This window comes from Anser brachyrhynchus (assembly GCF_964034855.1).
Source record: "Anser brachyrhynchus genome assembly, chromosome: 4".
Classification (NCBI taxonomy): domain Eukaryota; kingdom Metazoa; phylum Chordata; class Aves; order Anseriformes; family Anatidae; genus Anser; species Anser brachyrhynchus.
Window position 1 is genome coordinate 77,990,777 of NC_137698.1, and position 15,235 is coordinate 78,006,011.

The following is a 15,235-nucleotide window of genomic DNA, read 5'->3' on the forward strand; positions in this document are numbered from 1 at the left end:
TTTTGATAACTTCAACTTCCATGTGATGACATTTGTATATTTACCTGGGAAAATATCTCACGGTCGCATTGGAAAGAAGTGAGAGACTGGAGCAGAATGTTCTCTGAACAGTTCTGTGCTTGGATCTGGACCCTTCTTTGTGAAACTGCCTTCTCCAAATGTGTTAAGCCCCAAATGTGCCAGCCCCATCCCAGGACAAGCCCCTTTCACCCTGTGATTATCCTGTCCCCTTAAACAGCACCTTCCTTGGGTCACCTCAAAAACACAACACAGTTCCCAAAGCTGGGGGCTGTGGGGCTGAGAGAAAGGTACTTGGTCCTGCTGGATCAGGGGTTGCAAACCCCAGCTCAACTGGGCTTGCAGCTGGTGGGAGGGGAAGCTGGTTCGTAGGTTATACCCACTGACTGCCCCTTCTCCCTCATGTATCCTGCCTTGCGCCAGGTTGCTCAAAGCTCACGCTGCAGAAGAGGCATTTTGCTGGCACCAAATCCAGCCTCAGGAAGGTTCGGGGAACTGACTCACCACGCATGCTCTCCCATCCGCAGGATCCGGAGTCATCCTGGCAGGGGTTCAGGGCTGAAGAAAGAAAACGTTTCAAGTGGGACTGGGGAGGGAGGGGACTGGAGCAGCCTTCCCTCCTCCTCCTCCTCCGCATGCAAGTGCCTTCTGATTCCAGGCCAGGCAAGCCTGGAGCTTTTTTCCTTTTATGTGGATCACGTAGAAAGGGAACTCCAAGGAAGGTGAGAAGTAATTTTGTTTGTTTGTTTCGAGGTCAAATGAGTGGTTTGAAACCTGTTAGAGATGCATTTATAGCACCTTCACCTGTTGCCGTAAGCACCTTGCTGCTGCAGTGATACAGCTTTGCAAAGAACAGTAATGAGGCTTTGTTAACAAGGACACGAGGAACACAGACAGAGTCATGATCCGCTGCGAGTTTAGGTGCACGAGGTATGAGGCTTCAAGACCAGAGCTGCCTTGTGTCTGGCCAGCTTGGAAGGGGGCCAGAGGATCTCGATTTACATCCATTTATTTAAACTTGGCTCATCACTCCCTAACTTGCTTGAGGTGAAACTAATTCTGTGAAGCTTCAGAGTAATTATTCCACAGGCTTTAGAAAGGAATTGGCTCTTCATTAAAAGGAGATTCGCGGAGAGCTTTGAACAATCATCTCTTTAATTTTGAAGAATGTTCATTTTCCCTTGCTGTCTTTTTCATCTTCTTTTTATTTATTTATTTTTCATTTATCTGTCTTCCTCCTTTTGTAAGTTCTTTTATTTCCAGTGGTAAAATGGGCTGAGGAAGGGGTGAGCAAACTGTCCTGTTTTCCCTTTTTGGTTTCACTGAAAAAATACAATGTGGGAAATCAAAAAAAAAGTACTTTTGGGAGAAGACTTGTTCAGTGGGAGTATGTGGATTGAGGGAACAATGTATTTCAACAAGCAATAGCTATTGTTGTTCTGCATCTTGCACTCTTAGGGAATTTCAGAGGCTGTAGGAGAAAGCACATTGCTCCAGTTCTTGTAAGAACATTCACAGGCAAAGCCTGCCTTGCTATTGTCCCTGGAAGACCGACCCATCCATGGCTGCAGCATCTTTCATTAGTAGATTTTAGTCCAGATTTGACAAAGTCTGATCCAAATAGTGGTGAGGAAGCCTCTCCCTTGCCCTCAGTGCACCTGCAAGCAGGACTTCATACAGTACCAGCTGTTGCAATGCTGAAGAGGTCGGTAAATCTTTGACCAAGTGTGTAACTGGGCCTTAGGCATTGGAGGAATGGCTCTTTTCTGTCTTCCCCTCCTGTTTGAACAATTGATGTTTATTTCCAGCGGGAATAAATTTAGGAAAGGTAGCAAGCTTAGTCATACTAATCATCTGCAATTTGGGTGTTCTGTGTGTATGAACAGCTGGACTGCAAATCCCTTTAGACTATATTAGGATCTGAAGGTCACTGGCATGTCTTTAGAAAGGTAATTACCCCTAACTTCTAATAAGGGCTTGGATTTTTAGCTGTGACCTCCACATCCATGTTACCAAAAGCTACCACATGTGTGCACATCTTTCTTTAGCACTTCCTGTGATGGTCACATTAGGAATCAGCAGTCTCATGACAGAAATGATCTGATTTATTTTCTTCAGAAACAGGCCTTTCTAAAAATGAGATAATCCCTTGATCTGAAATTCCCTGTCTTGATGCGTCTATTCCTTCTTATTTATTTTGTAACCTACTTGTCCTTTACTAGATCTGTGCACCTTAACATGAAAATGTTACGTATACATATTATTCATACCCAGTGCCATGGGGCTTGACTTTCAAATTGGTCTGAAATATGTCAGTGACACTCTGAACACAGGCAGTTCCAAAGTCTAGAGTTTTTTAACAAACACTAAATATTCTTAAAAAGTCCCAAAACAGGATGAAAAGAAAATCTGGAGCTTCCTTTTGAAACCTGCATTTAGAGGCCTTTGTTCCTGCCTCCGATACTAAGAGCAAAAAAACCTTCCAACCATCATCCCAATCCATAAATCAGAGGGGATTTAGCTGGAGAGTAAGCTCTATTTTGGGTGGGAATTTAATTTTCTATGGAAAACTTTAATGTTAGCCAAAGAAAATCCTCTATAAAATATGGCATTGGTTTTCTTCAGGCTCCTATTTTCTCCTTGGGGCGAGGCATTCAGCCAGGTCATCTTCCATAATGCATTGCTTAGTGAGGGGTAGAGGCATCATACGAATTCCTGGTTGTTGAGCACTGACAGATGTAACCTGGTATGAACTTCCCCTTTGCTATATGAGGTAGACAGAAGTCTGGTTTCTTGGCCTCTTTTTTTTTTTTTTAAAATTAAAAGAACAACAAAAAAAGATTTTTTTTTTTTTAAAGCTTCCATATAGTCATAAGGTACATGATTTCACATACAGAAAGGAAAGGAAACCTGATAATTTCTGTCCAGTGTAAACAAGTTTCTCCTTAATATCTGAAAAAATCTTTCAGCTCCTCTCTCCTGAAGTCCATGCAGCTTCTCTGGGTGCTTACTTAGCAACTAAAATGCCTGTTTGTTATGTGACTGAATCTGAAAGCGCTGGGTGAGCTTACTAGATGGGAGTGAAATGAAAGAAAGTAGGTTGTGTCCCTGCTCTCAACCCCTCCTGGCAATCCCCATGCATTTGAAACCCACAGACTGAAAACCACGTTTGTAACTTATCCTTTTCTGAGCTATTTTAGTAGCTAACGTTATTAGTGTTAGTATAATTAGAGGCATTCCAGCTCAGTAATGGATTCCATTCTGGGAGACATGAGTTTGCTTAGCCCTGGGCTTCAGTCAGCTAGAGTTTCCCAAACTGAATGGAAGCTGAAGATCCAAACTTCCTTGGGGTGAAAATTTTTATTTGTGTTCCAAAGCCTTGTCTGTCCCAATTTCCCTTCAGGACTTCCACTGTTTCTGACACTGACACAGTCTCCGAATTGTTAGCACCGTGGTGGACCTGCTGGCTTGTAGCCCTGCTTGGTAAAACAGTGGTCCTTGCAGGTGACCAGGTGCCACGATGGAGGTCAGCAGGGTGATCTCAGCGAGAGCCTGCAGCTTCTTGTTGCAGGCATGGAAGGAGCAGTGGAGTCCTGGAGCAGAAAGGAGTCTGACGTGGAGAGAACTGGAGCTGTGCTCTGCTCCCTCAGGCTTTGGTGGTGGAGGGACTCAGGCTGATCCTCGCAAAACCTCGTGTTCTGGGAGGGTTAGAAGCAGGGTGGTTCTGGTGCCTTTATTTAGCATCGTTTTGCCCAGGCAAAGCTTCCCTCCATTTGGTGCTGGTGGGGGCTCTGGGGTGCTGAGTTACCCCTCTACTTGTGAGGCCAGCACAGAGTGAGTTGAATTAGGATCAATCTGCTGGTGCTGGGGGCTTTGTGTGCAGCCCCTGGGAACCGAGCAGGGCTGCTAGCAGTGCAGTCTCCCAGCTGGAGACGACTTCACCAGCTCTGAGGGAGATATTTTTTTCCTTCCCAACTCACAGTGCTGCCAAGCAGAAGGTAAAGTCATGAGAAGAATTGGAGGGGGTAAGCAGGGTGGGAGGGAGCTCTGCCTCTAACCAATTCCACCTGTTCCTGTGCACACAGACTTGCTCTAATTTCTGGCCATCTGTATTTTTACTTTACGCTCTGCCTCAGAGTCTCCTCCAAAAGGTTTTTTAAATTACTTTCCCAGCCTCCTCCTTGCAGAGAGAGCAGCTGATTAGTGGCTCCCCCATTTAATTTTCCTATCTAGACTAATTATTCCTCTTGATGGTCTATTTATCAGGCTAGTTTCCCTTCTGGGCTGTTTTGCTCTGTGATGCTTTTCCAAAGAGGGGAGGAAGGGTAAATAAAAACCAGACAAGTGAAGTAGATGCAACTCCATCTGCATTGTTTCTTATTAAATGAGTACAAATTTTTTGGGCCACCCCTCTCCACAGATGAGCCCATCTTTTCCTTAATTTCAGTGGTTTCTTGTCCATTCATCAGCCTTTCAATGTGTTTCTACATAGCTGGGACTTAGCTCTGCTTTCCTTGCCCTGTGTTCCAGTGCTCTACAGGATCTCAGTTCTGTGTCTGTCCAGGTTGGGTACATCTACACAGCTCAGGGAGCTGCCTACTCTAGCCCCGAGTGAGAATGGGTGTCACAAATGGCACAGGCAGGAAGGACAGAAATTTTCTGGAGCAAAGTGAGATGCCTTCAGGGACCATTTTCCTTCAGGTGATTTTGCTAGAACTCCATAGATAGTTTTAGGACAGATTGGGATAGAAAGACTGCAATTGCTCAGAAAACATTCAGCTGTATGAAAAGATTGTCCAACCTCAGCGCTTGCTATCAGCTTCTCTTCTTTTAATGGTGGAATGGGGAGTGAAAGGGGAGCTCCTGAAGGGTCAGTCCTGGAGCAGCCACTGGGGCAGTCCTGAGTCTCAGAGCCCCAAGGATGACAGCTGAACTCATCTTAAATATCTTAAACTCATCTTAAGTATCTTAAATCAGTTCAGAGGCAAATGCCTTGAGACTCCAGAATTTCAACATTCCTTGTTGGACTTTGTTTATAACACACCGTATGGACCCTGTATGTAAATAATCTAGTTATGTCTTTGATGACCTGGGAAAATGAATTGCATAGATTATATGTTGCTGCTTCTCTTATACTTTAATCCTCATAACATATAATCTTCAAGAGTTTTAACAATTTCTCCCTGACATACCAGAGAAATCGTGTTTTGTGTTCCTGGTTCGCAATAGATGGAAAACGGCTGATTTTCTAAAGGTGTGTTATAATTTTTGGATACTTCTCATTTCAATTTCTCTTTGTATGAAGGTTCTGGCAGGCCAGTAACTCCTGTTGCTCATCTCATGTTCTTTCAAGGCACAGTGACTGCAGTGAAGCCACCATTAACAAACACAATGGTAATATCTCCTTCATCTCTTTCTACTTTATGTAAGATTGTCTTGGTTTTGGATTTTAAATGACTGCAGCTAAGAGTAACAAGTGAAAGGAGGTAGCTCTTTGTGCTGCAGGTAGTTAGGCTGGGGAATGCCTTTTAATTGGGGTGCTGTGGATTTACCTGTGTTTGTAGAGCAACTGGAGAAATTCATGGTAGAGTCATTCTTAAGGGATATCTCCATTCTTGGAGGTGTCCAAGACTCAGCTGGACAAGTCTCAAGCAACCTGATCTAGTTAGACTTGCTCTGAGCAGAGACTGGACTACATGACCTAAATACACCTGCAGGCATGCCCTGTTGTAGCAGGATGCTGGGAAAGTATTCTGGGGAACATTGCTCTAAGGACAATCCTGTTTTATTAGTACCCAATTCCTTTGTTTTTGACTGGTGTTGGAGACAGAGTACTGGGTGAAAGAGTCCCTGCTGGACTCAGTTTGGCTTTTTTTCTCTTTATTATTCTAGAACTGTAAGTCACAAACATTGACAGTTGTCAAAAAGTCTATTCCATTAAATTCATGAGCAGGATTATTTATTTAAACCAAATATCTTCTGTATGTTTAAGCATGTATATTTAAAAACAGCCACTGCATCTTGGTTCCTCTGAGATGTTTTATGTTTTTATATTTTTATTTGTCCCTTTGGGCCAACATGTGGGGATCCTTGTCTTTTTTTCAGAGCTGTCTTATAATAATAGAAATAATAGAAATGAATAGAAAAATAGAAGTGAATTAGTAGAAAATTCAAATTTCTGAAGTTTGCCTTTTTTTTTTTCTTTTTTTTTTTTTCTTTTCCCCCAACAGTACTTCACTCCTTCTTTGGAAAGGTGTGCAAAGATGGTAGTGTGTGACTTTAGCTCTGCTTGGGGTATGAAAAATCTTCCTCGGACAACTAGGCTTAGCCTTAAATGTGCTAACTTCATTGATCATCCCTGCAGTAGCATCTACACAAACTGACATTCAGGAACTCTTGAGGCGGAGTTAACTGCTTTAGATTCTCTGAAACGTAAAGAGAACTCTGACTTTTTTCCTCACTGTAAATGACAATATTTCCTTGCCTATTTAGTCTAGTCTACGCAGATTTTGAGGCAGGACTACAAGACCAGGAGTCTTGCTTTGACTTTGGGAATCTACAATGTGAACGTGACCAAAGGCATGGGGTGAAGTGGGACGTCTCTGGCTGTTGCATGCAGCCCATGCAGCTGGAGCTGTTCATTCATGTGACATGTGAAGACGTGGCTGCTGTAAGAGCCTGAACATAGAGAGGAGTTTGGAAGGATGGATTCACAGTCACATAACGTGAATCAGCCTGAACCATCCCGGAAAAATAGTCGACTTTTTGTTTAGCCATAAAAAAAAATCCAACAACCTCTTTTGTTCCGGAAACCTCTGGGCATATTAAGCGAAACCAGATACTCGAGGGTGGGGGTGTTGGGGGGGAGAGGCATACAGGAAAGCAATCAAAATCTACTGGAGGAATTTCTCCTTTCTGGAAGAACATAAACCAGTAACAGAATGTAAACAACCCGCCATATGTAACTTGTAAATCAGAAGCAAAAGGACCGGGTTCCCAGCAGGCCATTGTGAACGGTTGGCTGTTGAGTCTTTTTATTTTTGTTCTTCTTGTTTGATTTAATTTTAAATTTGTCATTCTTTTCCCTCCTCTTCCTGCTCCCCCAAGATGAACCACAAGCTGAACTCCTAAAGCGTGGCCTCCTAAGTGGTGCCTGAAATAGTCACAGCGTATTAATTTTGCAGCAGCTGAAGCATGGGGTTTAATAGGGTCTGACAATGGTCCCTCCTGAAATCATGCCGAGAGCATTAGTTGGCTGGAACAAGGCTGAATTATCTTCCCAAATTAATCAGTCACCTGTGCTAGCCAGCACACGAGCTGGGCAGTTTATTTCTTGTTTGTTTAGACTGTAAGAAGTAGCACTGTTGGAAAGGAGAGAGATATCTCTTTTTAAGGACTCTTGGGAGTATATGTTTTGCAGCTTGAAAATGGCTTCAGATTTTAAATAGAGTGGCTTTGCATTTGTTAGACTTTAGAAGACTTCCTTATCCCAAATCCCTTTTCTGAGGAGAAAAAAAAAAAGGGCACAGCGTTTTTTAAAAGCAAGCAGGAGTCTGCTGGAGTCATCCATGGAGGTATTGCTCTAAAAAGGACAAAGTGAGCGCTGGGAGGCAGGATGGGTTCAGCTGTGAACAATGGATATATCCAAATTACATGTTTCATCCTGCAGTGCATTTCCATGTTTGTTCTAAGGACGGAAAACAGGAAATTTCCAGAAGAACTTGGAAAAAAAAAAGTTGCAGTGTTGCATGATGTCAGAAATGCCTGTTTCTTTCTAGCAACTGTATCTTGTAGTCAGAGTAGAGTTGTGTTCACGAGACAGGCTCTGATCTCGGAACATAATGCAAATTAATAGGAATGAAACAAGAATGAAACAAGAGTAATGTTTTGACTTCTTAATGCCTACAAAGAGCAAACTGAATTTACAAGCACAGTGTCCTGAAGGCAAAGGCTAAAAGAGATAATTTCTTTTTACTTCTCTCCTGTGTTAAAATGAACAAAGCCCTCTTGTTGTTTGTTGTTGTGGAGAAACTGGGGGAGCAAAGAGGCAAAGCCAGCCTCTGTAATATTTAGGGACTTCACCTCATATCCATTTCAAAGACACCTCCCCGTAGCTGAGCTTGCAAGTAAAGTTTAGCCAGGGAACAAAGCTCATTTGCATGATTTCATCTCTCCCCCTAAAACAGGGGCATTTGTAGCAATTTGTTAAAATAACGATGAGCACTGATCCTTTCCGGTATCAGCTGTGGTGCTGTCAATGCAGCAGTGGCAGCGCTGGAAATCCCCCCACCCACCGCTGAGTGTTTAGGATCACTACCTGCTCAAGGCAAATCTGAAACTACAAGCGGATTTGTGAAGACTTTCTGAGGGCCTTGTCTGCCCTCATCATGACAACTCAAGTAAGTCGTGTTACTGACAAGATTTCGCAGGAGATTAAGGGTGGGGTGGGAAGCAGGATGGTGAGGGGCTCATCAGATTCCGCTCATTAAAAGTTGGAAAGGTTACTTGCCTTTTGGGCTGCTGGAGGTAGCAGGCAGTGACAGGCTGCAGGTGAAATCCCAGAGGGAGCTTATGCTGCTCTCCCCCTTCGAACTGGCTCTTTGGATGGTGGGGATGACAGAACTTGGGCAATTTCCTTGCTCATCAGGAAGATGGAGCCCCTGGCGACTGCTTCAGCACCTATGGAAAGTATACTGCTCTTGCCTGCTGCTGTGGGACTGATGAGGCTTGAAAGGCAGATATATATATATATATATTTATATTTTTTTTTTGAGTAGGGTTTGAGGTGTGCAGGAATGGGAGCTGAAGGGCTGCAGCCCAGCTGGGAGCAGTGCGTGCCCCGTGATGGAGATGTGCAGCACCCGTCCTCCCGAGCTTGCCCTTAAGGGCAGTCGTCCTGTAGGAGGTCCCTCGGGTGATGACGAGGGACTCTGGTTGTGTGAGTATCACATACTGCACCAGGGCTTGCAACAAACCCAGGGAAGGATGAGGTGCTCATCACCTCAGTGAGCTGAGTGGGGCCTGGGAGCACAGACTGTGAGGTTTGGTCTCCTGCCCTACTCGGGTCTTAGATGTTCCTCTGTGCTTAGCAGCACTTGGAGGCAGGGGAAGCAGGAGAAGTAGGCGGTGGGGACAGGCCAGCCCTGCTGCCTCTGAAGCTCAGTAAGTGCGCCTTCAGGATGAGTCCTGACACTCCGCAGGCTCCTCTAACCCTGCTGGGGAAATCCCTGTTAACGTGACGGGAGTCATGACACTGTAGCTGTGCTAAGATTAGGGGAGGTGAACCCTACCTGAGGGGAAAGTACAAAAAAGGTTCTGGCCCTCGTTGTTGGGGTGTGTATTACAAGTCTTGTGGGAAGCATTTGTGCTCTCTGACGTTTCTGCTTTGCTGGTGCCTGCTCTGTCCTGGTGCTAGCAGAGGGATGGTGCCCTGCTTGCGCAGCCCTGGGCAGAGGTGTGTGCACAGCTGGTGCTCAGGAGCATTCACTGAAGCAAACATGCTCCAAAAAGGTTTGTGTTGGAAAAGTCAGAAAACACGAGGGAAGTGGTGGTTCAACCAAACACCTCAAATGTGAACAATATGGTTGTTTTTTTGGTAGTCATTTAATGTCTGTAATTGAAAAAAAAACTATTATCCAGTCTGTTTTTAGCTTAAAAACATCATTTGAACTATTCCCTTTTGAACTAAAGTGTTTCCCTTCAGAAATACAATCTCCTTTTTTTCCTTCTTTCTTTTCTTTCTAATGAGAGACAACATGATCACAGCAATTTTCTGAAATGATTTGAACTTGAAGAACTATTTCAATAACTTGAATCAGGTGTTCTTAGCCAAAAGTTGAGCTGAAATATATCACCTGGCTCTAATGAGAAACATTATGAAAGTTCAGACCTGGTTTAAAAACCTTGTCCAATACCGTAACATAATCAATAAGGAGAGTTCTCTGCGCAAGAGGCACTGTGGAAATGTGTGTTTCCTTCTTGGGTGTTGTTCATGTGGATGCTGCACAACCAATTACTCAGATAATCGTTTTCAGCAGTAGTAATGGCCCACTGGGGTCTGTTTGTGATCCAGCACAATGCACTATCTCTTCCAATTATCTAGCGGAAAATACAAAATTCCCGGTAAAGTTTTTTCAGATGGTGCAATCCTGGCAGAAAGGTCAAGCATGGACAGGACAGTTATATGAGGTGATTGTGATGACTTGGTAGAAAATCGTCTTTTGATTGTGTTCATGCAGCCAAGGGCAAGTTTACACTTATAAAAGGCTTACAAAATGAGACAGCATCTTGGAAGGCAGCAGCTCTGGGAAGGCTTGGGATTAACAGCAGATAACAAATTGCATGTATACCAGTTACTGTAAACAGCAGGAAATTCGTCAACTGTCCACTCTGCCTGCGGTGGCTGGACAACTACTGAGGACAAAGAGCATAGCAAAGGACATCTGAGGAGAACTGGGGGGTGACGGGCTCTTGACCTGGAAGGACAGTTAAGTCCTGGGACAGGCTGTGGGTGGGCGGAGTGGGGTGAGGAATCTCCCTCCTGAAGGACTGTGGTATCTCACAGGAACAAATAGTCCTGCGAGCAGTCAGCTGAGCTTTCCTGATCCTCTGGGCTTGGAGCTGGTTGGCTTTGCTTCCTGAGAAGCATGAACTTTTTTGCTTGGAAGCCTTTTCTCATCCTTGTAAAAATGAGGGACATACGAGGCTATCACTGTCTGAAAACCAGTTTAGACAACCAGTTTCGACAACTGAAGTATTATGGTAAAACTTGTAAGTGGGACTGGGAATGTTACAGGGTTCCTATTCTCACTGGAAAATTGACAGATTTATACTTTTTTTTTTCTTTTGTTTTTTTTTTCATCACTTAAACCATGTGTCTTGCTTTCTCTTCCCTTGCTGAAAGGAAGAAACCTTTTTGGCTATGTCTATATCAGTAAATTAGATGTACTTGGGACTGTTCTCTGGCACTGCAGCCAACTGGCACAGGAACCTTGTGTCCATGCTATTGGGCTCTCTTGTCCTCTGAGGCAGGGTGGCTGCATCCCGATCTGCTGGGGATGGTCCCTGGCTCAGGCTAGCTCCTATTCAGGCATTTTTCACAAAAGCTTCATTTGGCCTGGCCCAAAACCACGCCAGGGGCTGTTGCAGGAGTGTAACAATATCGACGGTGGTGTTCCTGTGCCTGGAAATGTTCACTGACATTATTTAATTTACTAGTGCAGACGCAGCCTTTGTATATCAGGAGGACCTAGCACTCTCTGGAGGGACAAATGGCTGCTGTGATAAATAGTGATTGAGGTGAAGCAAAGCCAAAGGATGCAGCGAGCTGCTTCGCTGCCGCGGTGAGTGTTAGGACTTGTCTTCCATTTCATGATAGATTCATTCAGGCACTGGATTTACTCAAGGGGGAAAAAAGCAACCACTCTCTATTCACAGTATTGACACAGATGTATTTCTTCGTCATGAACTGGCAGAGACAATACGAGAATGCATTTCTTCTTGAGGAAAAGTTACCACTTTCGTGGCTTTTGTTGTTGTTGTTTGTTTCTTGGATGAGGCCCTTGGCTGGTATGAATCAGAAGAGTGTTGCCAATGCCAGGAAATTATGCTAGTTTCTACCAATTGGGATTCCGGCCAAGGATGTGCAGTCACTCCCAGTTGCACTGTGGAGTGGTGGAAAGGAGCGGCTTTGAGGATGTATTTCAACTGCTATAGGTGTTACAAAATAAAGAGCAACAGTTGACTCATTGCTTCATAATGTCTTTTCTCTGGAGCCTCCAGACTCTGATTTTATACAGAGACAGTGGGAAAAAAATGGTTCTGCTATTTGAATCAAACATGTACAGAGAAAGGTCATGTTCAAAGGACACAGCACGGGTGGCTAATCTGGGAACTTGCAGTTTCTCTCCATCGGCTCTAGTGGGGGTCAAGCCCAGCAGCCCGTGCCTAGCAGAAGCTCTGAGCAGAAACTTGCCCCATTTCCTGATGGGGACATGCCAGGTACTGTGCCATGGGCTGCTGCCAGCTGTGACAAGAAATTGCCTTCTCTGTCCCAGCAGAGCAGCCATTGACTTGGGGCACATCACCTCCTCTCCTCCAAGGCTGCCCACGTGCACCTGGAGTGGGAGGCTCTGAAAGGGAACAGGGTTTTTGCAGCTTCACCTTCTCGGTTCATTAAGGCTTTATTCCTCCCCAGAGGATGCTCCTGAAGCTCTCCCTGTCACTCACTGGGGAAGCACCTGGATCTGCAGAACGTGTAGGAACTTAACTTCTATTGAAAGCAGTGAGATTTACTCACGTTTCTTTAGGGTGCTGGTACCTGATTCTGTATTACTGAAATGAGTGAGTGAGAAGTGCATTACTAATATTTGTAGGCAGAGGCTCAGGCCCTTGGAAATATACAGATGTTACAGCAAACAGACTAAGAAAAGTCCCTGAACTAGATGACTAGATAATTTCTGGCAGTTAATGACCTACTAGAAGATCTGAGAGCTTAAGGGCCCTTCATCTAGGAAGTCATTAAATGCCAGATCCATTAACTGTCATTACTGCTTTTACTATCTTTGGAAATGTAGAAACGTTCAGAAAAACAAAGACCTTTGTGAAGTGCTGTAAAAACTGCAGGCTGAGCTACACGTTGATGTCTGTGTGCTGAGGGTAGTCACTTGCACCAGGAACAGCAGCTTTGTCCTGGGAAACTTCAGCAGTATCTATTCTATTATTTGGTCCTAGGGCACAAAGGAAAACATAGCAGCACTTTTGTTTTCAACATTCCTCCAGTTTAGAGCTCTAATTCTGAGGTGAACTTTTGGTCCATGAAAACCGGTCTATTTTCAATGAGATTTCACGTGTTTTCATGAAAAAGGTATACAGCTCTTAATTTCTTCTGCAGATGAGACATGCAGACAAAATGCATTTATTGGACATTTTCCTTTGTCTCAGATAGTTAAGATTAAGGAAAGAACACTGGTATTTGGAATCGTAACAATTAGGCTCTAACTTTCCTATTCTGTATGTAATTTTCATACCATTACAAATACTCAGATTTCAGATATGCAGTACCATAAGAGAAACAACACTCACAATTACTATTTCCTGCATAGGGGCACAGATATTAAGCTGTTACAGTGCTTGAAGGGTCTTGCTTGCCTGTGTTAACACATCAGTTCCAAAAAGACTTTGCTCTGAATCTCTTCTGCCATCACCGACACACTGGTGTAACTGTGCTTGACTTAATGGTGTTACACTGGTGTGAATCCAAATGTGATCTGGGAATTAGACAGAGTTGCTTTGGTTTCATACCAACACAGGAGAATGCAAGGCCATTGGCAGGCTTTCATGGTCTAGGGCAATTTACTGCTGGCTAGATGGCTAATGGGGTGAAAGTTGGGACCTTGTTTCACTTACATTTACAGCAGAGGAGAAGTGCTGCTTGCCAGTGGCAGGAGATCCTTTCCAGACCTACATTCCCAAAGCAGGAGAATTTCGCTGTTCTCTGTGGAGCTATGCCAGGGTGGAAATGGTGAATTCAGGCTCTGGAACCGGTGCTGTTTATCCATGATATGCTTTCCTCAAGAGTGCCGTTGTCTAGAGCAGACAACAGGCTTTGGAAAGGTGAAACACTACCTCAGGACATCCAGTGATGGAGAAAGGCTGTAAATCCATTGCTTTCAGGGTAGCTTTCTGTACCACTCACCTAGCTGCTAATCTGCTCTGTTCAGAGATGAGTGAAAGTTGTGATTTGGGAGATCTCCTTGTGTCCAGGGAGTGAACAGAGAAATGAGGGTGATGTTTTGCCTTGCAGCTCAGCATGGCTGTGCTGGTCTTTCACTTTTCCTGTCTATGTTGAAGCGAGTGGTCAGGTCACACTGCACTTGAATCTTTCTATGCATCTTGGAATGATGAGGCTCTGTGTAAATACACACCCTTTCATTTGGGACAATGAAAGAAATTATTTGAGGTCACAAAGCAGAGCTGAGAGCAGACATTAGCCTCTGGGCTCCCACCTCAAGGCGTTGGCTATCAGACATGGCCTCTGACGAAGGCCTTTGAAATATTCCACACTTCTCCTTCATGTATCCAGGCTGAATCATTTGCACTGAGCAGACACCACTTCCGCTGCCCTGTTCCCACAGCAACACCTATTGCCTTTGGCTTGGGTTCAGAAAGGTTTCTGGGTGCTAAAGTCCCACAGCAACCAGCAGGGACTGAATGCCAAAATGCCTTTTTGGAGCTGGGTCTGTCTCTGCTCTGGGAAGCTGCCATGTTTCTGCTGATGCTAATGTGGCTGGTGGAAGGCTCCAAAGGTTCAGAGGTGATGGTTGTATTTTTTCCTTTTTTTTTTTTTTTTTTTTTTCCCCGGTTAAAAGATAAGAGTATCTATCTATTCTGTCTACCAGCTGGTTAACCATGCAGCCAAACAGACTCACTCAGATAGCTGTGGCTTTTCCTACTCAGTGCAACTCTGGATCATTGAAACATTTTCGTTTTATTTTCCTTTCCCATGTAGCTTCTCAGATGTAAAACCAATTTTACTAGTTATAGGGAGGGATCTGACTATGAAAACTGTCTCTGCTTCGTCAACAGTTCTTCCCTTCTTTTTTTAGTCACAGTGTTGAGAGTGAGCTCTTAGTCTGACACAGCAACAGATGAACCAGACGAGGTTCATGTGGTTTCATCCATTATTTCCAGCACAGAGATATCTGATGCCAAAGTGCAGCATGGCAGACTGGATGTGAAGACTCTGTAAGCCACCTTACCTTTGCCAAGGCTTCATGGCATGCCAGTGGGAAATGGGCAGTGGGTTTCGGCAGGTACTTTCCCCTCTGGTGACAAAACAGCATCCTGACGCTGAGACAAGTTTACTGTCTGAAGTGCCTTTTCAGAAAAATGCAATCCTTATATATTTTTATTGCAAGATGAGAGTCCCGTCTATAAAACTTAAATTAAATAAAACCCAAATTAAATAATACGAAAGCAATAATTATTTATTCTTCTCGCACTCCAAAAAAGAGGCTTTGATTGGCCTGAGACAACGTGTGAGTTGTGCTGACCTCAGCCAGCTCACCAAATAACGAGGGCTTGTAGGTGCCAGGGGAGCGATGGCTTGGGGAACACGAGCAGTGAAAAGGTGAGGTGACTGTAACAGTGGGAAGCAGCAGGAGCTGCTGTGCCCAAACAGAGGGCTGGAAGCCTGCCCATCTCTGACTAACATCTA

The 15,235-nt window shown here is 44.3% G+C and overlaps 1 long non-coding RNA gene across 1 annotated transcript in view; it reads left to right on the forward strand.

Moving 5' to 3' along the window:
- Positions 1–366: 366 nt before the first annotated feature.
- LOC308194415 overlaps positions 367–15,235 on the forward strand; it is a 46,982-nt gene continuing 32,113 nt past the window's right edge. Inside the window, exons 1-2 of the long non-coding RNA XR_013950518.1 lie at positions 367–740; positions 5,324–5,412. This is a non-coding gene — a long non-coding RNA (uncharacterized lncRNA). The remainder of the gene's footprint in view (positions 741–5,323; positions 5,413–15,235) is intronic.